This window comes from Elephantulus edwardii, unplaced genomic scaffold (assembly GCF_000299155.1).
Source record: "Elephantulus edwardii isolate Elephantulus edwardi_28Jun2011 unplaced genomic scaffold, EleEdw1.0 scaffold00043, whole genome shotgun sequence".
Classification (NCBI taxonomy): Eukaryota; Metazoa; Chordata; class Mammalia; order Macroscelidea; family Macroscelididae; genus Elephantulus; species Elephantulus edwardii.
The window spans coordinates 9,504,684-9,516,687 of record NW_006399793.1 but is presented as its reverse complement, the minus strand read 5'-3'; positions in this window follow the sequence as shown (position 1 = coordinate 9,516,687).

Genomic DNA, 12,004 nt, shown 5'->3' with positions numbered 1-12,004 from the left:
CTTTTTTTAATTTTTTTATTATTATTTTGTGTGCGTGTACCGTCAAATCAGATCTGACTGGTACAGGAGGATATTGCTCCTCCTTCTCCGGCAGAGCGTCTGGTGGATTCAAACCGTGTACCTCTGGGATTGCAGTGCAGCTTCTTGCCACTAGGCCACCAGAGCTCCCCTGATTTTAATACTATTTTTCAATAGTCGCCGTATTCTGGTGGATCACATTTTTTTGTGATTTTAGAGTAGATAGAAATTTCTATTTCTTTCCCAGACTGTTGGCCAAGTAACGGCTGTCTCCCAACCCTTCACATATGTGTATGTCATGTGTGGACTGCATCTACCTGCTCAAACATCTCAATTGGTATTCTGACAACTCTCAGAGGGAGGGAGAGAGAGAGAGAGAGAGAGAGAGAGAGAGTGTGTGTGTGTGTGTGTGTGTGTGTGTGTGTGTGTGTTTGCCCTCAAATGTAGAACCTTCACTATAGGTTGCACTTCTTCTCAATACCATTGTTTTTTAATCTACTTATTGAAGTGGTTCAAATTCAACCAATTATTTTTAGTGTGAGTTCTCTAAGTTTTTTTAGCATTCCTGCATCATTCAGTATTTTGTCCATTAAATTTTTCAGTAAACAACTTGTTACAGTTGTCTTGAATAAGTCTTGATTTTATTTTTCTGTTCTTCCCCTTTTAATTTTTCCTTAAGATTTGTGTTCCCATAGTTAAAATACTTTGTTTTTTTCAGGAGCCCGTTTAAAATTGTCTGGTCAACAACTCACCTATCTCGTCATTTCTTCCCTTTATTTTGTCTTTTATACCTTGAAAAACCCTGATGGGCCCTTCTAGGTTGGCCTGTAGTTTTACTATGATGTGTGATCAATAGAATATAACAATAAAAATAAATTAGGCTATGATTTTGGGAGAAACAGGAAGAATGAATTCATTCTGACCCTCCAATAGGTTTTCCTGATACAAATCATCAAGGAGAAGACTGACCATTTCGCTACTGTGGGTTTACTAGTAGATTTTAATCACTAAAGAGGTATTGACTTTGCATTAGCATACCTTCCTATGGACTGATTTCCCAGAGTTATGCAAATAAAAAATTATTGTTGTTGTTATGTGACTCATAAAAACCCTATGTACAACCGCTCTGAACCCTGATCTATCCTGAACCAACCTTATCATCTCTAACACACTTACCCCCATTATCCCAGTCACTGAGTCAATCCATCTCCTCAAGGATCTTCCTATTTTGCACTCTCCCTCCTACCTCCCAAGTGTGATGTCCATTTCCAAAATTTGATTCCTCCTTGTACAATGTCCAAAGTATGTTAGATGAAACTTCAGAATCTTTGCCTCCAAGGAACAGCTTGGTTTCACACATTCTAGGATGAATCTCTTGTTCCCTTAGCAGTCTGTGGTATGTTCAATATTTTCTCCATCATCACAGCTCAACAGCATCAATTCTCATCCTATCATCCCTGGTCAATATCCAGCTTTCTGACAAAGTATTGATAAAATGAGGTGGATTGGCATGGGACATTTTTAATCAGATGATCATATGATTTACTATACCTGAAATGAAAAGGTGAGGAAAAATAAGGTTGTTTTCATAGTTAAAAAAGACATTACTAAATCTTGAAATACAATGTTCTAAGGGACTGAATAATATCCATACACACACAAGGAAGTCCAATGAATTCCACCATCATTCAAATATATGCACCAACCAACAACTGGAGACAAAAAGGAGGAAAAAGAAGATTTACCCCAATTTTTCCAGTCAGAAATTATCAAACATGCAATCAAGATGCAATAATAATAATGAGTCACCTTAATGCAGAAGTTGGGAATAGGGAAGGAAGATCAGTAGTTGGGAACATGGACTTGGTGACTGAATGAAGCTGGAGATAGAATGATAGAATTCTGTACATTCAATGACCTATTAATTGCAGATACTTTTTATAAGAAACATAAATGCAGACTACACACAGGGATTTCACCTGAAGGTATGCATAATAATCAGATTGATTACATTGATGGAATGAATCTCTGGAGAAACTCAATATCAGCTTTGAAAACTAGGACAGATGCTGGCTGTGGAATAGACCACAACTACCCATTTGCAAGTTCAAGTTGAAGCTAAAGAAAATGGAATCAAATCCATAAGAACCAATATTCGACCTTGACTATGATATTTGACTTTCAGAACCATATAAGGAACAGGTCTGAGGCCTTAAACACTACTGAGAGAAGACTAGATGAGTCATGGGAGGACATTAAGAATATCATCCATGAAGAATGAGAAAGGTCATTGCAAAGACACAGGAGGAAGAAACGACCAAGATGGATGTGAGGAGAGACTGAATATTATATTAGAGAGCTGAGAAGCTAAAGAAAAGGGAAGAAATGAAGGATTTTGAGAGCTAAAAAGAAGATTTCAAAGGATACTACAGGAAAACAAAGTATTATAATGAAATGTGAAAAGATTTGGAGTTAGGAAATAAAAAGTGTGACATTTACTCCGCATTTCTTAAACTGAAGAAACTGAAGAAAAAATTCTGGCTTCTAGGCAGGATGTATTTTGTCTCCACACCTTTTCAATCTGTATACAAAACAGATCATCCGAGACGCTGGGCTGTACGAGGAGGAATGTGGCATTAGGATTGGTGGAAGAATTAACAACAACCTGCGTTATGCAGATGACACAACCCTGTTTGCATAAACTGAAGAGGACCTGAAGCGCTTGCTGCAGAAGGTCAAGGACTGCAGCCTTCAATATGGATTAAAGCTCATCATCAAGAAAACAAAGATTCTAACCACTGGACCAATTGGCAGCATCAGTATGAATGCTGAAGAGATTGAGATGATTAACAGTTTTAGTTTACTTGGTTCCACAGTCAACAGAAGCTAGGAAAATGAGGAGATGAATTGCATTGGGAAAGTCAGCTGTGAGGGGCCTCTCAAGAGTACTGAAGAGCAACGATGTCAGGCTGATGATTAAGGTGCACCTGATTCAGGCTATAGTCTTCACAATTACGTGCTATGCATCAGAGAGTTGGACAGTGAATAGGGTTGATAGAAAGAGAATTGATACCTTTGAGCTGTGGTGTTGGAGAAGAGTGTTGAATATACCTTGGACTGCTAGGAGAACAAACAGGTTTGTCCTGGAGAGGGTGAAGATGGAGTGCTCCTTGGAGTCAAGGATTCTGAAGCGTCATCTGACATACTTTGGGCATGTTGCAAAGAGGGACTGGTCCTTGGAGAGGGACATCATGTTTTGGAGAGTAGAGAAACGGCATAGGAGAGGAAGACCCTAGATGAGATGGATCGATTCTGTTGGTTTAGTGGTGGGAATGAGTGTGCTTGAGATGGCGTGGTTGACACAGGATAGAACAGCATTTAGGGCTCTTGTACATAGGGTTGCTATGAGTTGCAAGCGACTCGACGGCACATAACAACAGCAACAACAACAGTTGCAATATTTAGGGATTCTTTGGGCAGAATGTTAAATGATCCAGGAAACAATAAAAAAAGAAAAGATGAAAGGAGAATACAGAGTCACTGTACCAAAAGAAATTGATGGACACAGAAGAATTTCATGAAGCAATGTACGAGCAAGAGCCTTTTTGACGAAGGAAGAAGATCAAGTTGCTCTGAAGGAATTGGCAAAAAATCAAGGCCCCAACAACTGAAGGGATACCAATTGAAGTAGTTCAATGAATAAAGAATAGAGGCAGAAAAAGATTTGATCTAGGAAAGAGAACAAACAGTAAAGAGTATAACAGTCTGAATAAAAATTAAAATTTAGAGTGATACAAAATTACTCACCTGAGGCCCACTAAGGAGCCCTTTGACCATGGTTCAACTATGGTGATTCCTACTCCAGCTATGCCTTTTATCTTTGAATTCCGTGAGATCCCCGCATCTTTTGTGACTATATATGTATCTTTATCTCTAGAATATATCCAGTAAGTATCAGAGATTATAATTAAAAGATATGTTCCATATATCCATATATATATAAATATTTACATATATGTGTGTATATATGTATATGTATATGTATATGTATATATATCTCAATGGAATTTGAAACTTTATTTAAAAAAATGTATTCTTTTAATATTATCACTCTCTTACTAGTCAGTCACTTTCTATATAATGAATGTTCTTATGCATTTCCCTCTTCTTTTGTATGAGATTAGGATCCTTACAATTAGTGCATTCAGAGATAAGGGAGGGAAATTTTTTCACTTTGAGTAATTAAAGAATTTTTACACTGTTAGGTATGTTGACAATTTTGTTCTTTTGTTTTTATGCCTATTTTCTCTTCTTGATCATTTTAATCTGAATTATTCTTCTCCTTTCTTAAATTCAACCTTATTTTCTTTTTATGTGTAAACTTCAAGTTAAGTGAAAGTGAAACTAATTAATTAATGTGCTTGATTTTTCGGTCTTTCCTGCTCTCTGATGAATAGCATGCAATTGCAAAGACCATAGTCTGGATCAGGCATACCTAATTGCACTGCCACCCCAAAGGTGTATGGTTTGAATGCACCAGCTGTGCTAGGAGACAAGAATGAGCAATCTTCTCCTGTGTGATTGACTGCTTCTGAAAACCTGCCAGCGGGTCAGCTGTGGATCAGTTCTGACTCTACAGTACACACCAATAAAACCTGCTAGAGGGTAAACTATAGGTCAGTTGTGACTCAGTGGCACTCAATAACAACATATTCAGTTATTTTCCTCATATATTTTTAGTTAATAATGTTGTTGTTGTTGTTGTTGTTGTTATGTGCGGTCAAGCCGTTTGCGACTCATAGCAACCCTATGTACAACAGCCCTAAACCGTGCTCTATCCTGTGCCAATCGCACTGTCTCTGACACACCCATCCGAATTACCCCAGTCACTGAATCAATGCAACTCACAGAGAGTTTTCCCCTCCTGCGCTGTCCCTCTACTCCACCCAGCATGATGTCCCTCTCCAAGGACCTGTCTCTCCTACATGTCCAAAATATGTCAGACGAAGCCCCAGAATCCTTGCCTCCAAGGAGCAGTCTGGTTTAAGGAACATAATGTGTATTAATGCATTCTATTTATTTTATCACTATTATAAATATTGATAAATGGAATTCAACTTATGGGAAGTAATCTATTTTTTTAAATATACTTATATTTTGTCTTTTTAAATGAAGATGTTTTGTGGAAAACATGATTTTAAGTCCAAAAGTTAATATCAATAAAGTGCTTTGTAAAATAAAGACTCAAGTTCCACATTTTATTCCCTGGAGATTAGACTTCAAAAATGCAGAAGCAAAAGAGCCTGTAGGAGATTGCTATATTCAGGGCATCAGAAAAAAAAGATAATTGCTTGAATATTCTTCACTTTTAGAGTAAAAGAATGACTACCATCCTCACAATCCTATAATTTTCACGCCTTCCAACATTCAAACGTGTAACATACAATGGGTGTTTCTTCATAACTTCTGATTGACAACTTAATGGAACACTCTGGTTCTCTGTCTTTCTGGATAAGTATAAATAGTGTGGTTATTGGAAGGTAATACCCTACTATTAGTAGTTCTTCTCATAGTCTTTCACAGAAGTGAAAGTAAGTTTGATATATTTACTTGCATGAATGGTTGCCATGAGATTATAACTAGGTGTTCAGAAAGCCTGTCTGCATTGTGAAGCCTTAATTTAAGAACCACTTGGTCACTATACTGTTCTACTTTGTTATTATTGTGTTATCTATTAACTATCACAGGGTTGTATTAGAGGATTATCCATATTGGGGAAAAAAGAGCAGTATTTGCTGTTTCCTACTATTAAAATAGCTTCCTACTATTTTGATAAGGAGGAGTACATGAAGAAAAATGTAGTGTCAGGATTAGAGAAAGCTTCATCAACAATCTGTGTTATGCAAATGACACAACATGGGTTGCAGAAAATGAAGAAGACTTGAAACATTATTGAAGAATGTAAACTACAGACTTGAACATAAATTATATCTAGAAAACAAAAATCCTCACCACTGGACCCCTAGATAACATCATGAGATGGAGAAAAGGTTAAAGTTGTCAATGGGTTGGTTTATTTTACCAACACCCATCATAGCAGCAGTCTGAAAAAAAAGCACATGCGTGAGGGTAATCTTCTACCAAGGACCTCTCCAAAGTGCCAAAGACCAAGGATAACTGCTTAAAGACTAAGGTGTTCTTGATCCGTGCCATGATATTTTAAATGCCTTCATATCCTTCTGTAAGTTGGACAATGAATAAGAACTATCAAAGAAGAATCAATGCTTTTTAAACCGGTTTTGGAAAAGCATATTGAATATCCCATGGAGTGGGAAAAGAACAACCAAATCTGTTTTGGGAGAAATAAAACTAGAATACTGCTTAGAAACAAAAATGTTGAAACTTCATCTCACATGCTGTAGGCATTTTGTCTTTGGAAATATGGCATCATGCAGGGAAAGCTAAAAAAGGTCAATGAAAAGATGAAGATTCTCAATGGGATGAATTGACAAGGAGAAACTTAGTTTCACTCTCTCCAAGACAGACCTAATTGGACTCTTGGAGGTCCATGGTATGTTCAAGATTCTTCTCCAGAACCACAACTCAAAGACATCAATTTTTCTTCTGACATCTGAAGCCATTGTCTAGCTCTCTGACGCATAGTGAGTAATTGAGAATACCATGACCTGGACCAGGCACACCTTAGTCTCCAGACTGAAATCATTGCTCCTCAACATAGCCAATTCAAAGATGAGACCTATCCAGTGTTTTTGATCTATGTACCAGTGGCTATTCAGAAGATGTACATTTTCCTCATGTGCAATTTTCAACTTTCAGAAAACTTACTGCAAAGTCAATTCCAAGTTGTTTTGACTCAAAAGTAAAGCGTATGAGTAAAATTAAGTATTATTACAACCAAGAGACCTTATTCCAGACATTTTATTGTTAATATTAGTTTGTTGTTGTTCTTTATGTGTATCATTGAGTCAAAGCCAACCTGTAGCTGATTCTTTGGTGGGTTTTCAGAGGCAGTTAATCACACAAGAAGAAATTGCCATCCTTCTCTCATGAAGCAGCAGGTAGGATTTAAACCGTGTGCCTTCAGGATTACAACACAGCTTCTTGCCACTAGGCTACAACAGCTCCCTATAACATAGCTTGGTGGAGGGGTGTTGTCAATTTTCTGTTGTGGGGAAAGAAAAAAAAAAAAGAGAGAAGGAACAGACCAAAGTAAAATTATAACAGACGGCCTTAACTGAACAACTAACCAGATTCTGCTAAGAGGGTAGAAATCCTTTAAAGGGTACCGACAAATGTCTCCCTTGGGGAAACATTAAGAGTAACAAACTGTTAAGGATATTTCAGCAGAAGGCAAGATTACCTTGTTTAAATTAGAAAGGATTTGGATTCATATCCATAATCTCGATATAGTCACATTCAGGTAGCGCTATTTGTCAGATTCTGCACCAAACAACTTCACAAGAAACATAACTGTAGATAGGAATATGGCCTCAACAATAGCTAGAAAGACCAACAATTTTGCTAAGTAAAATTGTCTTGGGTCAGTCTCAGAATAGTTGTTCTTTTCCTGATAAAGAGAAATTGAGCTAAACATGTAAAAAATCTGTCACAAGGCTGGATGTGTGAAATGGAAGGAAATACCTTATTGGAAAAAGACCAGCAATCTGGAGAGAGTAAACTGTTCTTTAGATTTTTACTTTCAGTTTATGACTAAGAATTAAAATTCAGGAATTAAAATTTCAACAATATACTACATATAGGTTGAGAAACAAGGGCATACTGCTATGTTCTTTGTCAAAACAAAGATAGGCTATTTAGAAAACCATGAGAAACCAATAAAAATGTAATGTTTCTTCTATACTCCTACATCTCTTGAATAATGCTTTGGGAAGAGTATTAAGTGTATTTTAGGTCTAGATTAGTTTAGTTTGAATGCTCAAGCTCTTTCAGGCAAATGTTTAATGTACCTTTTTTTCCTTGATTCTTTCTTCCAAGATAATGCCTGAAATATAGATAAAATGGTGTTTGGAAGAAAATAGGGTACATGGATTAAAAATGTAAATTAACATCTCTGGTATATACAGATATATGCTGGTCTGCTTCAGAAAGAATGATTGATTTAGTCCATATATTGATAAGATCTGAGGTAATATTGGGGTAGTATCATTCTTTAGAAACTTATCTCTGCTTCTCAAGTCCACAGCTTTTAGGGACTATTCTTCAGTCTGTGCTCCACTGTGTCTCCTAGGGCATATTATGTGGATTGTAAGTTTTCAATTAAAACTTAGTCATGAATCGAATTGCTCTTAGTTCCGTGTTTTCAACATTTAGCCTATGACAACCCTAATATCTTTCAATCCATATGCAGAACAGATTATTCAGGAGGCTGGGCTTTATAGGAAAAATGTGGCATCAGGGTTGGAGAAAGACTCATCAACAACCTATGTTATGGAGATTACACAAACTTGCTTGCTGAAACTGAGGAGAGCCTGAAGCACTTGCTTCAGGTTAAGGACTGTAGTCTTCAATATGAATTTAAGCTCCACATCAAGAAGACAAAGATTCTCACCAATTGGGAGCACCATAATAAATGAAAAACAGATTGAGGTTGTTAGCAATTTCAGCTTTCTCAGCTCCACAATCAACAGTCTTAACACCAGCAGTCAGGAAATCAAAAGACAAATTGCATTAGGAAAATCTGCTGTCAGGGACCTCATCAGAGTACTGTGAAACAACGACATCAGTCTAGAAAATAAGATGCACCTTATCCAGGCCATGGTATTCACAATTACTTGCTATGCATCAGAGAGCTGGACAATGACTAAGGATGACAGAAGAAGAATCAATGCCTTTGAGTTGTGGTGCTGAGTCATGAACGTACTACGAACCACCCAGAAAACAAATAGGTTTGTCTTGGAAAGGGTAAAACCAAGTTTCTCCTTGGGGGCTATAATTTTGAAGCTCTGTCTCACACACCTAGGGCACAAGGGCAGGAGGGACTAGTCCTTGAAGAGGAACAGCATGTTTGGCAGGGTGGAGTGACAGCACAGGAGAGGAAGTCCCCAGATGAGATGGAACGATAGGGCAATGGGAGTAAGTGTTTCGGAGTCAGTAAGACAGGAAAGTAGGCAGGAAAGGCTTCAGAGCTGTTGTTGTGCCTAGGATCACTATAAGTAGCAGGCAACTCACAACACATAACAACAACAATCTCTTTCCCAGTGTCAATGGTACGTAAGAATCTTTAAACTACTATTAGAATTTAAAATATATCCTGAAGAACATTAACATGTTTGAAAATGATAATCTGAGTTCTATGTAAATTTTTTTTAAAACTCAGTAGTCTTTCTAATATAAACATTTCCACTACAACTATCTTAAGTTGGACTTGGACTGTTAATAGTGAGATCATCCCTGACAGAACACAAAATTATACATAAAAGGAAAAATAGCCAGTGGTTGTTGATTGTTTTGCTATCTACCTTGATGCTTGATGTCTTTGCTGGTTAAAATCACGTATCAGCTTAGTTAAGCCATTATTGCAGTGGTTGGGCAGTTATATAATGATATACTCTGCTCCCGTTTGCAATTTGATATAAACATGCTCCATTGTATCATTAGCACATCAGTTGAAAAGGGAATTTCCTTTAGAGAATGGTTGGCCTATATAGAATATGTGTAGGTGTTCTGTAAAAGCTCACATTTTCTTGAACCTCATAGAACTTATTATTTCTGATCTCTGCTTTTTGGGACCTGAGGGAACCTCTAGGTATCTTTTAATTTTGGCATTTCACCAGAGCATGCAGCTTGTGAATGATCAGTTTGTGATTTGACCTATAGATTTTGGAATATGATGGTTCTCACAACCTGAAAGCAGTTTAATATTTGAGTAGTGGCCCTATTCTGTAATGAGATGGACTACTGACCCAAAGATAGCACCTTCCAGTCAGTTCAAATCCACTAGCAGCTCTGAGGAAGAAACGGGGGCAATACTCTACAGTGTAGTTTACAGCCTTCTTTGTATTTTTCTCTTCAATCTGGAAAATGAGAAAAATGTTAATTAAGAAAAGAAAGTTCACAAGGGCTCAATCCACACTGATATCAATAACAAATATAAATTTTAGAACTGTAAAATAGATTATACCTAGAAAAAGGACAGGTAGGATGTAGTACTCTCAATAGACATCAAAATCAGAACTGTACAGGACAAGTCTTATGGTAAGGAATGTGTCTCATACTTACTAAGATATATCTAAATTCTTCACTAAGTAATTATAAAGTATCAAGTCCAGAGATTTATTAAATATTTCTTTTTCATGGAGTTATTCAGAGCTTTTTTCTGATATGTTTATTAAATATTAAATTGTACTGAGGGTTGTTTTTTTAATTGTTAGGAATAAATGGGTCATCACACAGACTTGAAATCTCTCAATGTAGAGAGTTATCTATTAAAATATAGCCACTGGCATTTTATAACAACAAATTTCATAAAACATTATTTTAAAGGTTATAATTGTATTTAGGCCCAAACTAGAGACATTCTCTCCTTGAATGTTCCTATGTGAGAAACTTAAAGATTAATTATAGATAATAAGGAATTTGTAGAGGGTGAAAAATTGGGCTAATTTAAATGAAGATTGAAACTTTAAATCCATTCTTAATGTTCTTGTTTTTGTTACGTGCCGTTGATTAGAGTGCCAGATGACCCTGGGGTACTCATAACAACCAATCTAATCAGAGTCCTATCTTATGCCATCACAGTCTCTGACACACTCAAGCCCTTTGATGCAGTTAGTGTCAACCCACCTGATTGTGAGTCTTCCTCTCTTTTATCCTCCCCTGCCTTCCTAAGCATCATATCCTTTTCCAAGAAATAGACTCTCATAGAAACATGCCCAGTGTATGTGAGATACAGCTTCATCATCTTTGCCTCCAAGAAGCACTTTTGCTATATCTTCTGCAAGACATATCTATTTGTTCTTTTGGTAGTCCATGATTTTTTCAGTACCCTTCTCCAACACCATCATTCACTAATATAGTAATTTAAATATATAAAAGTTTTAAGTGATTTTGTTTCCTTATTTGCTGTCAAGTGATTATGACTCATAGCAACTCTGAAACCTAGATATGAACCTTGTCTTATCCTGTGCCAGCCTCTCAATCTCAGGTACATTCAAACTGTCGCCACAGTCACTGTGTCAATCCACCTGACGGAGGGTGTCCCTCTCCTTTACCATTCCTCCAACTTTCCAAGCATGATGTCCTTCTCCCAGGAATAGTCTCTCCTAGCAGCATCCTCAAAGTATGTGAGAGGAAGCTTCACCACTTTTGCCTCCAAAGAGCACTCTGGCTGCACTTTTTTCTGTTTGTTCCTCTGGCAGTAAGTGTGATATGCATTCCTCTCCTCTAAACTCACCACTCAAAAGCACATTTTCTTCTGTTATCCTTCATCTCTAGGGAGTACTGGTGGCCCAGTGGTAAGAAGCTGCACTGCAATCCCAAAGGCATGCAGTTCGAACCTGCCAGCTGCTCCACAGAATATGGATGGCCACTCTCCTTCCATGAGATGAACTGTCTCTGAAAACCCTCCACAGGATCAGCTATGAGTTGGTTCCAGTTCAACAATACACATCAACAACAAATCCTTAGTCACTGTAGTTTTTGATGATAATTTTTATTGTGAAAACAAATAAAAAACAACATAAGAATATAAATATTTTAATTAAAAAAATTATGATTAAGCACAATGTTTCAGTAAAATTTAAATTATTAAATTATTTATGAATCATGAATTGGATTCTGTGTATGCAAAATGAGCATCAATTTGTCTTGCTCATGATTTTAAGTAAAATAAAATTATTCTATATTTTGTAAATCCTATCCTCTGTGATATTAGAGACAATCACAAAATGACGTTATGGACAGTCTCCATGATGTGATACTGTGCTAAACCAATCTGTGGTAAAAG